The following is a 19,517-nucleotide window of genomic DNA, read 5'->3' on the forward strand; positions in this document are numbered from 1 at the left end:
CTTCACAACCTCCTCAGGCAAGGAGTTCCACAGGTTGACTGTGCGCTGAGTGAAGAAGAACTTCCTTTTATTTGTTTTAAACCTGCTGCCCATTAATTTTATATATTATGGGAACAAGCAAATAAGTTTTCCTTATTCACTTTCCCCACACCACTCATGGTTTTATATACCTCTATCATATCCCCCCTTAGTCTCCTCTTTTCCAAACTAAAAAGTCCTAGCCTCTTTAATCTCTCCCCATATGGGACCCGTTCCAAACCCCTAATCATTTTACAGAGTAGCAGCCGTGTTAGTCTGTATTCGCAAAAAGAAAAGGAAAACTTATGCTCAAATAAATTTGTTAGTCTCTAAGGTGCCACAAGTACTCCTTTTCTTTTTCCTAATCATTTTAGTTGCCCTTTTCTGAACCTTTTCTAATGCCAGTATATCTTTTTTGAGATGAGGGGACCGCATCTGTACGCAGTATTCAAGATGTGGGCGTACCATGGATTTATATAAGGGCAATAAGATATTCTCCATCTTATTCTCTATCCCATTTTTAATTATTCCTAACATCCTGTTTGCTTTTTTGACTGCCGCTGCACACTGTGTGGACGTTTTCAGAGAACTATCCACGATGATGCCAAGATCTCTTTCCAGATTAGTTGTAGTTAAATTAGCCCCCATCATATGGCATGTATAATTGGGGTTATTTTTTCCCATGTGCATTACTTTACATTTAGCAACATTAAATTTCATTTGCTGTTTTGTTGCCCAATCACTTAGTTTTGTGAGATCTTTTTGAAGTTCTTCACAGTCTGCTTTGGTCTTAACTATCTTGAGCAGTTTAGTATCATCTGCAAACTTGGCCACCTCAATGTTTACCCCTTTCTCCAGATAATTTATGAATAAGTTGAATAGGATTGATCCTAGGACTGACCCTTGGGGAACACCTCTCCATTCTGAAAATTTACCATTTATTCCTACCTTTGTTCCCTGTCTTTTAACCAGTTTTCAGTCCATGAAAGGATCTTCCCTCTTATCCCATGACAACTTAATTTATATAAGAGCCTTTGGCGAGGAACCTTGTCAAAGGCTTTCTGGAAATCTAAGTACACTATGTCCACCGGATCCCCTGTCCACATGTTTATTGACCCCTTCAAAGAACTCTAATAGATTAGTAAGACATGATTTCCCTTTACAGAAACCATGTTGACTTTTGCCCAACAATTTATGTTCTTCTATGTGTCTGACAATTTTAGTCTTTACTATTCTTTCAACTAATTTGCCCAGTACTGATGTTAGACTTACCGGTCTGTAATTGCCGGGATCACCCCTAGAGCCCTTCTTAAATATTGCGTTACATTAACTATCTTCCAGTCATTGGGTACAGTAGCTGATTTAAAGGACAGGTTACAAACCATAGTTAATAATTCTGCAATTTCACATTTGAGTTCTTTCAGAACTCTTGGGTGAATGCCATCTCGTCCCGCTGACTTGTTACTGTTAAGTTTCTCAATTAATTCCAACTCATCTAGTGACACTTCAGTCTGTGACAATTCCTCAGATTTGTCACCTACAAAAGACAGCTCAGGTTTGGGAATCTCCCTAACATCCTCAGCCGTGAAGACTGAAGCAAAGAATTCATTTAGTTTCTCTGCAATGACTTTATCGTCTTTAAGTGCTCCTTTTGTATCTCGATCATCCAGGGGCCTCACTGGTTGTTTAGCAGGCTTCCTGCTTCTGATGTACTTAAAAAACATGTTATTACCTTTTGAGTTTTTGGCTAGCTGTTCTTCAAACTCCTTTTTGGCTTTTCTTATTACATTTTTACATTTAATTTGGCAGTGTTTATGTTCCTTTCTATTTACCTCACTAGTATTTGACTTCCACTTTTTAAAAGATGCCCTTTTATCTCTCACTGCTTCTTTTACATGGTTGTTAAGCCACGGTGGCTCTTTTTTAGTTCTTTTACTGTGTTTTTTAACTTGGGGTATACATCTAAGTTGAGCCTGTATTATGGTGTCTTTGAAAAGTGTTCACAATTCGGGCTGTCAAATGAAAGATACTATACGTATGCGCTACATGAAAAATAATCATAAAGTCACTACAGCTAAGGTCTTGCACTAGCTGGAACTGAAGTCTGCATATTGCAATCAACTGAAAACGTTTGAGACTTTTTATTCCATTATAAACAGATCTTCACCATAAGAGGTGATTAGAAGGGGGTTCCACTCTGGATCTATGAATCAGCACAACCAAGAAGCTTTACTCTGTAGAGAAGGCACAAACCCTAACATTCAACTGATTGTAAAAATCTCATGTTCCTTTAATAAAGGCAGTGCCAAAGGTTTTTCTGAATTTGCTGCTCTGTCCTAATAAAGAATGTAGCAGTGGTTGTACCAGTAGGTAATAGCACTGGAAAAGGCTACCGTTAAACAGTCATAAAGACTTCAGATTCCTCCAAAGGTCAGTACACAGATGCTTAATCTTACTACACATGGGTACACAAGTTATGCACACTTTAACAGAACAGACCTGTGTAATGGGGGAGCTATGCTCCTTTATTAATGCCTCCCACCTGCTCTCCTAAGAGGCTGTGCAGCTGTTTGAAAGCTCCGTGCTGACAGGCAGCAAGTGATGACTTCTTTTTCTTCAGCTGGAATTCTGCTTAACAGATCCAAAGGGTCCTTCTCTCACCTTGGGAGCAGATTTGCAATTCCTGGGTATTTATTTTTTCTTTCCGGTTTTTATAAAGGTGCTGATCCAAAAAAAATTGTCAGTGAATTTTCTCATTAATTTACTTCCTCTCATGTGTACTACTGAAGTCAGTGGGGAGCCTTTCCATTGATTTCAAGGGGCTCTGGATTGGGCCCTCTAAGAGGTATGAGCTGCTATCATTCCTCTCCAATAGCTAGCTATGAAACCTTAACAATGGCCTTTGGAAGGCTGGCCCTACTATTAGCTGGCAAATGATCATTTCAGCAGAGAGTGACCTGGCTCTCTCATATAGGGCTCAGCAGCACTGGAACATGACAAACCAACCTAGTGCACTTCAAATATTGGGGCAAGTTCTGGCCCTACCTGTTTGTGGGATAGAGCCCATAAACAGCAAAGCTGCCAGTCTCTGGAGGAGCCTAAGCAAATCCTGAAGGAAACCTACCTTTCTGAAACAGCCATTTATAGTGAATGTGGCCTCTGGAGCCTCTGTGACTTCATTCCTGTCTTGGCTGGGAAGTGGAGGATGAAATCATTGCCCTCTCAAGCACCGTGCCCAAAGGTCCTTGGGATCAGGCTCCCTGGTACATGTCAGTAAGGGACTGCAGAACCCCTTACACTATGTAACACAAAAGTGAGGACTTGGCCTTCGGTATGCAGTTATTCCTGCCTGCTGCTTAAAGTAACTACAAAGCTTTTTGTTACAAAAACGCTTTAAAACTAGGGCTGTCAATTAATCATGGATTAATGCATGTGATTAACTCAAAACAAATTTGCCTGCTTTTTTTGTTTTTTAAATGAGCGTTAATCACACATGAGGATGCTGTGGTCTGGGGGTGCCCCTCCTCCCACCATCCTACTCCACCTGTCTCTTCTCCACCCCACCCCATCCCATCCCCATGGAGCTGCCCCTGGCCAAGCTGCTCCAGACCAGGAGCCTGCCTCCTGTTTGCTGCGTAGAGTGGACAGGGGGCTGATGGCAGGGTGTCCTCCCTCACCCTGCCCATGTACCTGGATGCTGCTGAGCTGGGATCAGGGAACGCCTGTTTGCTGCTGCTGCTGGCTCAGGAGCAGGGCCAGCCTTTGGGGTCAGCAGGATGGGCCACCACCAGGGTGCTGTGCTCAGGGAGGTCCCTCCTCCTCCTCCTCTTCCTCCTCCTCCTCCCACTGCTCTGCTCTACTGCTGTCTGCAACCACCGCTGCTCCTACCCCTCCACCTCGGGCAAGCTACTCAGGACCAGGAGCCTCCTGTCTTCTGTGCAGAGTGAAGGGGCAGCTCATGTTGGGGTGTCCTGTGTACCTGCTCTCGGGGTCAGGGAACAGGTCTGTGCTGCCTCTGGGTCATAGTGAGAGTTGCTGGTGGCTGCTGCTATCTGAAAAAGTATTTAGGCTGGTGAATGCTCTGCATAAAGAGACAGTGTGCTGACACACTCACTCTCCCCAACACACACATGTCCTGTCGCACATTCCCCCAGCACACCCACACTTCCCCCCCCATCCAAAAATATTTAAACAAATGGTATTCTATTATTGCTTAACAGTGTGATTTAAAACTGATTAATCGCGACTATTTTTTTTAATCTCATGATTAATCATTTGATTAATCCCTATTTAAAACCCACCTACGCTCCCTGTTGCCCCTTTGGCCTAATCAGTTACCACATATTCAGGGCCTAGCGAGGTTGTTTCCTTCAGGAGCAGGAATCCATGATATAAATCTGCAATATTCTTGGTGTTGTTTTGTTTATTTACAAAAAATGTACACAAAGTTCTGTTTCACTGAACACCATAGAAACTCTAACAGCAGCAGGGAGTTCACATACTCAGAAATCCCCATGTCTGCTACTCCAGCAAGCTCTCTGCACAAGAAGCTCCATCTCTGTTTCCTCTCAGGGTCCTGCTTACAACTTCTTCTCCAGACTTTATGCCTCAAGTCTCCACAGCCTACAAACCCAAACTACTAGCCCTTGCATTTTCCACCAGGCCAAACCCCTCAGCCCACCTGATTTTGTCCTGCCACCTCCTGTCCTTCCATTGTTTCCAGCTGCCTTTACTATGTAGAAGGAGCCTAATTGCTCCTTCCACTGAGCCTGAAAAAGGACTTGGCACACCTATTGGCTTTACAGGGACTTCTGTGATTGTTTTAGGATAAAAGATGCATTTGATGGCAGCCATTAGCATCTTCCAGCAGACTAGCCCCCTATTCAGTAACATCATATGGGCTGATCCTACACCCCTGAGGTCAATGGAAGATTGCTACTGATCCCACGGGGCCTGATACAAAGCTTACTGAAGTCAATAGGAGTCTTTCCATTCAATTCAGCAGGCTTTCAGTGAGCCACAAAGGGAACAAGGGTGATCGCAAAAGTTAAAAATACATTTCCTGCACATTTAAAAGTGGTGGGTTGATATTTTTAAATAGAGTACTTAACTCCAAAGGCAGGATTTGCTAAGCCAATGAAGAAAGTGTTTCTCCAGATCATAGCACAAGCACCTACCTCAGTGCCAGGAGAGCCATGTACTTGTCTCTGCAGTGCTGTGAATTCCCTCTTTGATGGAAGCAAGTTTGGTGACCTAATTGCCATTATACGCATCTCTTCTCTCCCATGACTTCTTTTCTGTTGAAAAGAAAAACAAAAAAATTGGGTTTGCTTTTTGATAATTCTCCTGAGTAAAGTTTGTTTTTAGAAGAAATTCCCTTTGCTCAGTTTCCCACATGACTGTCCCCCCTGCTCAATCTTATCTTGGAGTGACTCACAGCATGGGTCAAACAGTGAAGAGAAACTTTATGGTAACCTTTTTGTAAATACTGGGTTTTTTTTACTCTGTTTGTGCTTGCAACCAGTAGGCAATTTCCCCCTCTTTCAGCTTGAGTATGAACTCCTTCCACTATGCTGTTTTAATGAATTCTGCTGAAATGTAGATGCAGCATTTTAGCCATGCAGAGAGGTCTATTTTTGTACCCAAAGACACCTCCCGCGCCTTTTAAACTTGACCAACATCTCTAGCTATCTCCTCAGCTGCTGTAAATTTCCACAGCTCTGCTGACTACAAAAGAATGTTCACTGACATTAATGGAACCATTCCTTTTTATACCAGCTGAGGAGATAGCCCCTTGTATAGATCAGTGATGTTCTGGAGGAAGTTTGCAGGAGCCCTTTGTTAAAAATTTGCCACCAATCTGAAAATACCATGTGGGTGATTACCCAGTTCCCAGTGGCATTCACCACTGGTGTGGATATTGCAAAGTCCTTCTTGCTAGGGAATACTTACTCTGGGAAGCACTGGAAATACTTCTGATGAACAGGTTTTTTTTTGTTTTTGTTTTTTGCCTTGGGAATGGAGCAGGTTGCACAAAATGGTAGGCATTTCCTTAGAGAGGCCACCTCCAGGCCTTCCACGAGGTTTTTACCTCCATCCTCTCTACAAATTACACAAACTGAGCACTATACTACACCATCAATTTACTCCATATATTTTTCAGAAACAAAGTATAAACATTTGCACTTAATATACATAGGTTTGCCAAGTGGGATTGATTCCCCTTCTTGCTTATTGTTATGAGTTTTAAAAGCATTTCTGCTATAAAGAGAAAAATTAACAAGTGACCCAATCACCCGTACTCTCTGTAGTCCTGACTGAGCAAACAATCCCTGTTCAGCAAAACACATGAGCATGTGCTTAACTTTAAACGGATGTTTAAATACCATTAAAGTCAATGGAACATACGATATGTGATCAAAGTTAAGACTATGTGTCAGTGCTTTGCTCAATAGAGACCTGTGAGCACACAAGCCCACATTGGCATCACAGGCTAAGGAGGAAATTTTTATAAGAGTCCTTGTTCAAATATTGAAAACACATCACTGGAACAAGGAGGTAGAGTGAGAGCAGATAAGAACCAATCATAATGATCATAATTATTTGCTTTCATTTGCTCAGGAGTCAAATAAGGATATTTATAATTCTATTCCCCACAGTGCAGAAAAAGAAAAAAATGGAATAATGGCAGAATGGAAATTGTCTTGATTTTTAAACATGCAACAATATCCCCTCAGTGTTAGCAGCAGTGAACTTTTCCATTTCTCATTTGCTTGTGTTCAGTTTCATTCCTACAGTAGTGCAGCATGGAAAAACTGGGGTCATAAAATCCTTTTTTTCTGAACTCATTTGTTTCGCTTTTCACTCATGAAGGAAATATTTCCGTTTCTACAGTATGTTCATTTCCAGTGGCTTGTTTTCCTTAACAAAAAAACCTCCAAAACCCTAGAGATTTTTTTCCTGCAGGCGTAATGTCTGAATCACACTCATGGACAGTTTGCAGTACACTTCATTGCAGGATGGTACCTTATTCCAAATGGCATTAGTGTAAATTCAGTGCAGAGTTTTCTGTCTGGTCCAGTCTGGGGGAAACCAAGATGTCAATTAAAAGACAAAAAACATCTACCTTTGTGTTCTACACACAACTGCAACCTCAACCTCCAGACCAACCTCCTGTCAGACTTCTCATTTGTAAAGAGGATACTGTACTTAGGAGTAAATCTATGGTAGTTAATTATTTGTTATAAACAATATGCTTTGTTAATTTAGACTTTCTGATTCAGGAAAGCATAGCTATTCTGGACAGCACTGAAGCTGGGATTTAAGTGGAAGATTAATGATAATAAGCCTGTATTAAGTGCTTTTCATGGAGCCTCAGTTTTTTAGGGTTATTTTTTTCCTATTCCTGGGCTGTCATTTTTGAATAAAAATTGATTTTTGCAAATCTCTATATATTTATTCAAACACTTTGTGTGGATAAATTTCAAACTACTGATTCTCACAAACTGCTCACTTCAGCTATGTATTAGCATGATCATTTTTTGTATTACAAGAGCAACTACAGTTTTCAGCAGAGATCGGAGCCCCATTGTTTTCGGCACTGTGTGAACATTTTGTAGGAAATAGGCTGTTCCCCAAAGAGCAGATACAGGTTGTCCAATTGTGCAGTCTTGCCATGTCCGTTTCAAAGGACCTAATCAAAGATGGTCATGCTTATGGAGCACCTTGTAAAGAATCCTGCACTAGCTCCTAAGGGCCACCAGGAGTCAGGACAACAGCCAAGCAGAACATATGCAATAGGTCTCTCTGGTAGAAGAAAAGGAGAGGAAATCCGATTTTCCTGTCACCAATTCCAAGTTGAAGTCCTGCTGTCCCATCTCACCAGCAGTCCCGTCCTCGCCCGTGTCCTTCTCTATACTCCTCAGACATGAAAGGAGCCGTGGGATTTCTCAGTGACATATGGGTCTTGAGAACATTATCCAGCTAGTTTTAAAATCTGTATTTTCCTGATTTCTTCTTCTTCCCCTTGCCCTATTTCGTCTGATTTCCAGATGACTATTTATACTTTCTCCACAAATTCACCCAGTAGTTTCAATTGGATAATTTATTCTCTGAAAAATTATCTGTTTTCTAGTGCTGCTTTGTGCTTTCGATGGATGCTATGTTCCATCCAAGCAGCTGCTATTGTGGAGCGGATAAATTGCACCTTATATATGCAGCAGCCTGTATGGCACTTTGGGCTCATTTAGAATGAAAGTTGGTGTACAAAATGTAAATGATATTTTAATCATGTAGAATTAATTTGGTTTGCCTTCACCTAAACCCAGTCTGTTTACCCAAGAGAAACATCTAACATCCAGCTTCATCCCACGTATTTTTCCTCTGTGGGAGTTGTTACTTTCACCAGTTAATAATAAACATAGGTGTAGAATATCCTTTAAAATGCTTAGTGGCACTTCACAAAGAGACAGACATGCTGCAATTTTGTAAACAAGTTTGAGCTTCATAAAAAGCGACATCCTTCTAAGTTATTACACACCGTTAACATGTCAAATGCCTAAACAACAAACAGTCCTCTCGAAAGTATTCAAAGAGCACACTGATCTACAGAGTCAATACATCTGCTGGGTAAACAGAGCTTAAGACCACACAGTGTCTTAGAAATCAAACAAATTAAAACAGTTTCTACATCATCACTCATTACAATACCCAACTAAAGTAATGTGATCTGAATGTCTAATCTGGGAGCTGAGCTTGTTTATATGATGACCTGAATGAGCACGAAGTGAAGCCTTGCAAGTATCCCTGCAGAAAGACTCAACTGGATGAGACAAACACGATCTTGGCATCAGGGAATAACATGAGCAAATTATGGTAATGTTTGCACAATAGGATCTAAATAGGTTAGTTTGACTAAATAATGTGTTGTGGTAAAAGGGCAAGGCACACAGCTGCCAGTGAGACCTTTCCCACTCCATGTGGAAGGCATATTTCTTTAACCCATTCTTCACTAATAAAAAACCACATAGCACAATGTAGGAGGTATTTTGTAATTCTTTTTAAACTTCCAGATCCCCTAATTTTCCCCTTGGAAGAGGAAGGGACAAAAAAGAAAAGAAGCAAATGTGACAGATGCACATCATATCGCTTAAAGGACTTCTAGAAGAGACTCAGGGCTTGCCTCCATGGTGGAGTAATGTGACTCTGGGTGGAGGGGCGGGGGTGATTTCTAAAGCGTACTAACATGTTGTGCATTAATTGGTCTGTATAGCCCCTGCTGGTGCACACTAGAGGTTCCCGAGAGCAGTGGTTCTCAACCAGGGGTACGCGTTCTCCTGAGGGTACGCAGAGGTCTTCCAGGAGGTACATCGACTCATCTAGATATTTGCCTAGTTTTACAACAGGCTACATAAAAATCACTAGCAAAGTCAGCACAGACTAAAATTTCATACAGACAAGGACTTGTTTACACTACTCAATATACTATACACTGAAATGTAAATACAATATTTATATTCCAATTGATTTATAATTATATAGTAAAAATGAGAAGCAATTTTTCTGTCATAGTGTGCTGTGACACTTGTATTTTTAAGCAAGTAGTTTTTAAGTGAGGTAAAACTTGGGATACACAAAACAAATCAGACTCCTGAAAGGGATACAGTAGTCTGGAAAGGTTGAGAGCTACTGGCCTAGAGTATTTTAACATAGTTCTGTTTCAAACAGCACTATTTTAAAGTGCACCGGCAGGGTCTACCCGGACCAATTAGTGAGCAATACATTAGTGTGCTTTAGAAATCATACCTCTGTAGAGCACATTACCCCACCATGTACACAAGCTCTCAAGTATCATGATAGTGGTTGCAGCATAAGAATCTGAAGAGAATCGAAGCCTAGATTCCAATTTCCAGTGTTACACTGATGTCAATTTTGAGTAAACTATCGACTTCAGTGGTGTTACCTCAGATTTAACCTTGTGTAATTTAGGGCTAAATCTTTATGTGTGGACATGGTAAATTGCTGGTATTGGGAATACATATAGAAATAGGGAAAAGTTTCTGTAGCTAATGTTGAGAGTTTAAGCAAGCAGTCCTGCCTTCCTGGTAATGGCATGACAAATTTTCCAACCATCTGGTTGCTGAAATCCAAAAGAAAAAATGAATGCTGATGATAAACCCTAAAGGAGTTTCGACTCAAACTTGAAATGTAATTTGTATAGTGTTGACATGTGCCTAGGTACCTATTTCTGAGCATCTTTTCCTTGTATTCCAGCTCTTCTCTGCTAGCTCTAGCAGGATATGCTGCTGTCAGTCCACTGCATAATGTAATGGAAAGAAAGGCTGCCCTCTGTAGTAATAAAACATTCTGCACTCGCCAAACGACCATGTATTTGGCAGCATGCAGCAGCAAAGTAATTACAGTAAATAGGAGGGGAGTGAGCTGGTGAGTATGTGTGCATCCCAGCGCACTCTCTTGGATAGAGCTGGAGCTCTTTACCAGTAGCATCGACAGCTATAGCTCAAATGGGAGGGCATGTGCTCTTGTGGCCAAAGGAACTGAATGTTATCCCTTCCAGTTCTGTGAAACTCCAAGTGGCCGTGGCATGTTACAGCGTGGTAAATGAGAAGCATTCGGTGACCACAACTGCATTGCATTATATTTGAGAAAAGGGAGGAGAAGCGGGTTATTATGTGCAAGAATTAAAATATTTTATTTCAAATATTCAAATCACTAAATGCCATTCAATTCAATAAATGCCATTAATATTGTCCTTTTATATAGCTCTGATATGCACCAGCTGAGGATCTGACCCATAGAGTCTAAAAGGGTGCCCAACATCCCCAGTTATATTACCCAATAGCTTTATGTGGATTCTGAAAATATTTTCTTTTGTTTTGCCCCAGAAGACATCATGTAAACATGTGGGCCGCTTATTATACAAGAATCAAATATTTCACTTGCAAAGAACAACTACTCACTCACTGGAATATGTAGAGTCTTTCTTACCTTGAAGAAAGCTGGAGAATATGCATAGCTGCAGAGCTAACAAAATGGGAATACTGCTTGTAGGCATATGACAACAGGATGTTATTTTCTGTACTCACAGCTGAGACAGGAAGGCCCTCTCCAAGAGAGAGTAAGATGTACGAGGAAGGAGAGCATTGTGGTTAAGGCACTGGACTGGAACATGGGAGATCTGCATTCAGTTTCTGGTTCTGCTACAGACTTCTTGTGTGACCTTAGAAAAGTCACAATCTCTGCTTCTCAGTTCCCCATCTGTAAAATGAGGATAACAGCACTTCCTTTCTCCTAGCCATCATTTCCTTGTCTATTTAGCTTTTAAGTTGGTCAGGGCAGGGGCTATCTTACTATGTGTTTGCACAATGCCCAACACTATGCATCTCCCAATCTCGGCTGCGACCTTTAGGCACTATTACAATACAAATCATTGTTAATAAAAATAACATAGAGGGCCAGATCTTTAGCAGGCTTCAATCAGCAGATGTCAGTACGCACCAATTGAGGATCTGGCCAACAATATTTGCAGATAAGAATAATATCAAATAAAAATGAATTTTAAAAATGAGTCCTGTTATACCTGTCCACATTAAATATTTCTATACCACCACATATGTGGTCAGGGTAGCCATCGCACAAAGGCCTAGATGTCCCAAACCCCAGTGTAAATTGCAAACTATTATATAAACTGATTTTATACTGTATTTGTAAATGTCACTTTAGGTCTGCTCATACCAAGGATGCTGTCATTTCCCAAGTGTAAATCAAAGGGGGAAAGCAAAAAGATGTTTAAAAGGATAAAGGAGGCCAAATACAACTATGGTATAACTGCAGGCAATATAATTACAGCAGGGATGAATCTGGCCCAGTATATGATGATGTGGGATATTACAAAGTTTTCATTGCCACCTGTTTTAAAAGATCTATATAAAACATTCCTAGCACAACCATTCATGGGTAGAACTGAGCAACATTCAACAGCTTCCGTTAACAGATGTTTGTGTCAGCTGTTTCAGTTTCTACTCACAGGTACTCTGAACTCTCCAGTTTCACTTTGAGATTCAGGTTTGAAAGAACCCCAAAACTCAGAGCAAAGATCAGTCAAAACCCTCGGGTTGCACAGGAAACAGTGAATTTTGCAGGGTCCCTTAGAGAACAATAAATTAGCCTCTGTATATTAAAACAAGGCCTATCTTGTTCAAAGTGTTCAGGAAGCAGAGGTGTTCTTCTGATGACCCTAGACAGTTTTGATTTTGTAACAAACCCGAAAAGCAGAGGGTTGCAAGCAGTTTCAGGCTTTATAAACCAAAAAGTTTTCTACAGCTTGGCTTATGAGCAATGCTGTCATCCCAGATACATTGCAATGAAATTTTTATGCACCCCACATCAGCACCTCAGAATTGACCTTGAGAGGGGTTGAGCACATGCGGTTCCCACTAATTTCTCCTCACAGGATCAAGCCCAAGCATTTTTCCTACAGCCTCTAGCGTCAATAGGCCTGACCTTGCAACACTGTCTACTGGGTGTAGTACTTACTGCTGTAAATAGTCCCATTGACCTTAACAGAACTATTCCCAGCAATGAGCGCTGTGCCCAACAGTAAATGAATGCAGGATCAGGCCAAATATCCACCCTGGATTGAATTGGATGAGGAATCCCGGATTCTATCCTACTATTTTAGATACTTATATGGCCCCCCATTACCATCGTCTCTGAGCACCTCACCTTTAATATATTTATCCTCAAAAGACCCCTGTGAGGTGGGGAAGTGCTGTTATCCCCAGATAACAGAGGGGGAACTAACGTCCAGATCCTCAGACATATTTAGGAACCTAACTCCTACTGATTCCAGTAGGAAATAGGCACCTAATACCTTTGAGGATCTGGGCCTAAGTGACTTGCACAAGGGCTAATGGGAGGTCTGTGGCAGAGCAGAAAATTGAATATAGAAGTCCTAAATCCCAGGGAAGCACCCTACCCAGTAGGCCATTGTTCCTCTCCATTCCCAGACAATACCAAGCACTGACCCACCATTCTTATTGTAGTTTTGCACAGACCTAACTTCCCATAAAACGTATACAAAAAGCATTGCAATAGTTGTTGCCCCACTTACAGAGAAAATAAAAGTAAAAATATAGGAAACGTCATAATCCTCTTACTTTTATATGAAAAAGCAAAACACACAGTAATTGAGATCTGGCTTGAGGCTATTTGTATGTTCTGTGATAGACCCAGGGCAGTTGGGTACAGCAGAGTAGCAGAAGGCGATATGCTGGCCACTGAATTAATAGTTTTCTGTTCCCTGACTGACCAGAGCAGGAGCTGCTCCAGGCTAATGAGAACACCTGACTCCAATTAACCTGCAAAGAGTCAGGTGAGGCCATTAAGCTAATGTGACAACCTGACGCTAATTAAGGCCCCTCTGATAATATAAAAGGGCTCACTCCAGTCAGACAGAAAGGAGCCAGAGGAGAGGAAGTGTAGCTGAAGGGCTAGTTAATGAAGACACCCTCAAGTCATTTGTAAGGGAGAAGCAGGAGAGCTGTGGGGAAATGGCCCAGGGAAATGTAGCAACTCTGGCAGTGAAAGGTTGGTTGCCAACAGCCTCTACCAACAGCCTCAATAGGGTCCGTGGGCTGGAACCTGGAGTAGAGGGTGGGCCTGGGTTCCCCACAACCCACCACTACAGAAACACTTCCTGGGAGGGGAAAACAGGCCCCAGTCAGGACAGGAGGCTAAGCTGTTTTGGTATAAGGCTGTAGGAGCAACAGAGACTGTGGGAATTCTCTCACCAACCTCCATTGCTGGCTTATGATGAAAAGGGCTCAGTAGACTGTATCCCTGGCCCTAGAGAGAGAAGGGCTATGTGGAGGGTTGCAGTGAGCCTCTGAAGCTAGCATAAACCGCCTGGAAGCGCAGGACCCACGGGGACAAGGTTGGAGCTCTGCCACAGTTCCCAGAACTGAATTCCAGCTAGTGAACAGGCTTTTTCTTAAATCTGTAGTTCCCTAATCTTGTAATTTTTCCCCTTGTAATTCTCAATATCTTTCTAGTTTCTATATTTCTACATTCTATTTGTGGAAAAAAACTGAGAATCAGAGACATGTAGGGCTGGAAGAGACCTTAAGAGGTCATCTAGTCTGGACCTCTGTGCTGAGGCAGGACCAAGTATACCTAGACCATCCTGTCAGCCCGAAATTTCTATGATTCATCCCTAACAGGTATTTGTCTAACCTGTTCTTAAGAACCCCCAGTGATGGGGTGTCACATTCTGGGATGCACCCCAGACCAGTGAGAAATGGTTTGACTATTTGTCCTGTCACCCTGAGTGCCTTAAAATGCTGTGCTGCTGTAACTTCCTGTTGGGATGCTCACAGCCAGCATACAAGCACGTACTGAGTGTCTGTGTGATAAGCCGCCCTGGTTCAGGAACTGTGACTACAGTAACCTGCATGTTACACCACAGCCACACTCTGGTCTTCACCAGTCTTGGTTACTGCAAGCCAAATGACCCAAACACACCCTCAGTCCTAAATTTCCCTAAACCATGTTCCCTGAAATCTCCAACCCTTTTCTTGACCACTCAGAGAAATAACGTTTGTTTGCTCCTTTACCCAGCAGCTTTCCATATTAACTGCACTTAATAATTACTTCAATTCAAACACAGGAGGTGCTGGTTTCCCTTGTCTTAAGTGAAAGATGGAGTCTCTGTCCCTTATATTCCCAAAAAATTGTCTTTGTTCTCCAAGTTAGCAAAGCCTCTTAGGGATTCAGTCTTCTGCGTATCTCCAGGGTGTAGGAACAAAGTCAATTCTGTGTCTCTCCTGTTTTGTCTCAAGACAAATCCTGCTGGTTTGCTTGATAGCTTCATTTATGGCTAATATGAAAACTGAGGTAAACCCACATTCCTGTGTCTGGGACAGACCTGATCATCATCTTTACCTAGGCTAGGCCATCCTCTTAAACATGTCCTAGTGACATGGTACAGAGGGAATTCATAACTTCACATATTGTAAAATGCATGTTATCTTTCTATTAACAACCAGCATGCTATTAGTTTTCAAATGATATCTTACAAGGAATAGTTTGTACAAATATTGCCATGGTGTGGGAGATATGAATACAGGGTTGTTTAGTGTCATACGGGGATTCCTCAACCTCCCCTGGAAGCCTATTCCACCTATTCCAGTGCTTAACTATCTTCATAGTTAGAAAGGTTTCCCTAATATCTAACCTAGATTTCCCATGGCAGATTTCTGAAGGTCAAAATAATGGCATCAATAGATTCAATTCACCCATTGATTTCAGAGGGTGTTGCACATGATTATACCAAGGTTGGATTTAGTCCAATCGCTCTACAGTCCCACCAATGATAAGATTACCTACCCAAGTGGATATATTGCGTTATAGTTCAGAAGCACTCAGTAGATCTATCTGAATTTTTTGAACAAAATATCATCAAAAAGTTACCTGTTTTTTAAAAAAAATTTCCATGAAAAGTTCCATGTTTATTTCTCCCCCCCCCCCAAAAAAATCACAACCATTACTAGCAAATGGTTTCATTTTTGATTTGTGAAAAGTGGTGAATTTCAATAGTGTCTATGATAAAAAAAGTTGAGAACTCTGAGCAGTCGGTCAGCTTTGAAACAAAAAACACATCAAGTTGCGAAACGAGGTTTTCATTTTTTGATTTGCTCGACAAAGGGGTTTAAATGGAGGTGGGTTGATGGGCTCAATGCTGCAAACACTTATGACTAAGCCCTTTTTGTTCAACGAGCAAAACATATGCAGCATTAAGTCTCATTTTTGTGAAATTTTGCATGCATGTGGATTGGGAACATTCTTTCTTTGAACTTTACGCCCTGCATGTTGAGTTTTATCTTGTAGTACTGAATATGTCATTAATGGGAAGAATATGAGAGCCCTAAAAGTGAACAAAGTCATACCATTAAATTCCAGGGATGTCAACAAAAGACTGTAGCCCACTGGATAAATGTCTACACCATAGTTCCAAGGCTGTTTGTTCATATCCTGTTAGGGTTGTATTTTTGTTTAACTTTTCTCCTTGTTACCACACCTCCTCCTCCTTCTTCTTGCACCTCTCAGGCAAGTTGCAAAAGCTTGACTAGAAGTAGAGATCAGTGAGTGAGCTCTCATTCAGACTGCTCCTTGCACAGGCTTAAACAGACCTAAACTTCAGAAGGTCTAGTTTCATCAGGAAACATTAGCATCCAAGACATTTAACATGAGTTTTAAATTCCTCAAAACACATTCCTATCACCTCTGGAATAATGCACTGTAATTTGCCATCAGACACACAAACCAACCAGCATTTCAAAAGCTGGTCCATTTGAGGGGTATACTCGTTTACAGGGCCACAGCTGTCTAGCCTTTGCAACAAATGTCTCCAGTTTCTATTATTATTACAGTAGTGTTTTAAGGCCCCAATCAGTATTGGAACCCATTGTGTAGGGTGCATAAACATTGTGTATGGTGGACATTGTGTACAAACATCTAGTTAATGACAGTCCCTGTCCTGAAGAGCTTACAATCTATATGAAATAAATAATAGTTGCCCCTTTGCCACGGAGTAGCAGAATCTGGGGCCTTGCAAGCCAGTTTCCTGTTTGGAGCAGAAGCCAGTGACACAGGGTTAGATATTTTCTGAACTGTAACTTGCTTATTTACAAAACATACACAAGTCCTGCTCCTTAGAACAGAGGAGCCAACAGACGGCATACCGGCAACTCCCTGCTCAGGTCAGGCACCACTACCCTTCCCACAGAAGCAGCTGTCTTGCTCCTGACACTCTGCAGGAGCCTAACAAGTCTCACTGCTTAACATCAGTGTTGCCCCTTCATGCCCCAGTCCTGAGCTTTTCAGCTTGGAAAGCTGTAGTCCAAGACGGCTCACGGAGATCGCTCAGCCTGGAAAGGGGAACCTGACAGCTCCCTCATTTTGTACTGCAGAGCAGCTGAACAAAAGGAACCTCAGAGCTTTCACTATCAAACCAAGGAAAGCATTTAAACCCACACAATAATGGCTCTGGCTGTGATTACTACATGGAGACTTCAACTCTTTTTATAGGGAGTTTTATCCCAGGTTCTTATAAATCAACAAACCCTCATAGGCAAGCCATAACAATAATAATACTTTTTGTTGCTATAGTGCCTTCCAGCTGAGCATTTAAAGTGCTTTACAAACATTACAGTTCAAAATGTAAAATGTTCAAACTTTATTCATTGTGGAATATAGGACTTAATTTTTAAATATGGACACAATACTAAGATCCATCCTTCTGAAATAAGTTAGATTAGATTGATCTTCTCTGTGTTTCCTTTGGTGACCAGATTGTGCCCAAACTGGAGGTCCTGCCTACTGGAGTCATATAAGGTAGGATTTTAATAGGGAAAAGCCTGCCACCTGCAGGGAAAAACGCTGGAAAAAATGTAGCATAAACAATAGATGGGCATTGCCCTGCAACATTAAGACCCATTTACCCTTCTGGAGTGGTGTAAAGGGGCCTTAGTGTAAATGAGAATCAGAGCTAAAATAGACCAACCTTTCCAAAGAACTTTTTTAATTTACCAGAATTGTTTAATTTAATGTAAGCCCTGTGGCCTAAAGCTTCAGAGGGTATGGAACTCTCTGCCCCCATCTGTTGATGAATGTGAGGGAAATGGCCTCACTGCTGCTTCATCTGCATATGCTTTCTACCCAGAATTCCTCCAGTGACACTGTGGGAGTCTGCATAACTATATGCAAGCTCAGAATTGATTGGGTAGTGGAACCGAAGAAGGGGAAAGGTGAAGACTTCCTAGTTTGTGGCAAAGCATGCATCTTTGGTGGCAATGACTCTGCTTGAAGGTCTTGTAGCCTGCAAGTTCTCTTCCACTAATGATCTACTGATGGAAGGACTATTTGAGAGGAGATGATTCAGACAGGGCTCTTTAACAGGATGCTATATAGAGTTGGCTGTTATCTCTGCTGCTGGGCTCTACAGCTTCAGTTGCGTGTGAAATCTGGTGAGGCTCCTATCCACAAATTAAATAAAGCTGAAGTCACTCTAACTGGCTTAGGTGGTGGAGCCTCAAGACAGGACCAGGAAGCACTTCCTAACAGACTGGAGACATGCCTACCCAAGGACTCTGCATAGCTCAGCATTCTGGGATTACAATACTGACTGACACGAAACTGTGAGTGGGGTTTAACAAAGGGAAAAGTGACATAGTAAAAGGATATATGTCTGTTGGACATTCACACTGGTGACTCGGGAACCAAGTTAACAGACAACTGCTGAAGTTACTATGGGAGAGTGTTTTATTTATTATTATAGATGGATTGTGGCTGTGGTCTCACAAGTTGATGCGGTGTTCCTTTTCCCCTAATAAAATTTTCCTAATTTCATACAGACTTAGTGCTCACAAGTGGGCAACTAGTAAGGGCACTCAGGTTTAGTGATCCCAGAAATTCTGGGTGGTGGCTCAAGCCAGTGGTGTTTGTTGTACAAGAACCCTGAGGTATTTGACGAGGCCATGTGTTGCTGCCAACAATACCCGGCAGACAGGTTACATTAAAAAAAAAATCCTATTCTAGTAGTGAAAGCTGGTCCGTTGGTACTAGCCTGAGACTTGAGAGAACTGAGTTCTATTCCCTGCTCTACCACAGACTTCTTGTATGGCTATGTGCAAGGCATTTCGCCTCTCTGTGCCTCAGCTCCCCCTGTGTAAAATGTTGACAACAGCACTGCCCTACCTCACAGTGGTGTTGGGATAAATACATTGGCACTTGTGAAGCACTCAGGTAATAGGAGCCACAAAAGTGCCTTAGACAGATAGAAAAGTGGACCGCCATTCACAATATGCTGATATTACTATGTACTACTGTGAAAGTATCAACTCACCAGTAGCATCTCCTCATGAGTAGGTGTGGCATAGCAGCTGTCTCAGCACTGGCATCTGCTGCTATTGAGTGCCCCACATCTGCAGTGGCCTGCCTCTTCCTGTGACGTGGCCCACTGGCCACATCACTTCAAAACCTCTCCCCTTCCAGGGTAGTCTATGAACAAAAAGCAAGGGGAACTAACACAAATAAACTGAGCGAGTAAGGTGGGGGGGGAATGTCACCATCTCAGGGCATATCAGGATTTGGCCTTCAGGCAGGAGTTGTAAGGGAAGCGCCTGCCTTCAGCCAGCCCTCTCCTCAGGAGCTGAGGGTTGAAGGTCTGTTCTCTCTTCCCTGGTCTGCCCAAAAGTGAGGTGCTCTGCTTCCCTTTTAAACTCCTCCTCCAGCCTGTAGATGCCTGGCAGCTGTGGCAGAGTGGAGTTGGCTGAGCCCAGAGTAGCTCCTTAACCCCTTGTTGTGCAGGGTGGGAGGTGTATGCCCCATCACAGTGACACATTCTATCTGTGGGTTAAATCTTCTCACCTTTTGCAGGGCCCAAATAAATGGACTTTGTGCATGGAGAGTTTTGTTGGGGT

At 42.1% G+C, this 19,517-nt stretch overlaps 1 long non-coding RNA gene across 1 annotated transcript; it reads right to left on the reverse strand.

The window, feature by feature from the left end:
- Positions 1 to 3,714: 3,714 nt before the first annotated feature.
- Positions 3,715 to 19,258, reverse strand: LOC122465303. Its single transcript, XR_006290043.1, has 3 exons — positions 18,941 to 19,258; positions 5,196 to 5,315; positions 3,715 to 4,070 (listed from the first exon to the last, which is right to left on the reverse strand). It is a non-coding gene; the product is annotated as an uncharacterized LOC122465303 (long non-coding RNA).
- Between the last annotated feature and the right edge of the window lie 259 nt (positions 19,259 to 19,517).

The sequence above is a fragment of the Chelonia mydas genome, chromosome 3, assembly GCF_015237465.2.
Source record: "Chelonia mydas isolate rCheMyd1 chromosome 3, rCheMyd1.pri.v2, whole genome shotgun sequence".
Lineage (NCBI taxonomy): Eukaryota > Metazoa > Chordata > Testudines > Cheloniidae > Chelonia > Chelonia mydas.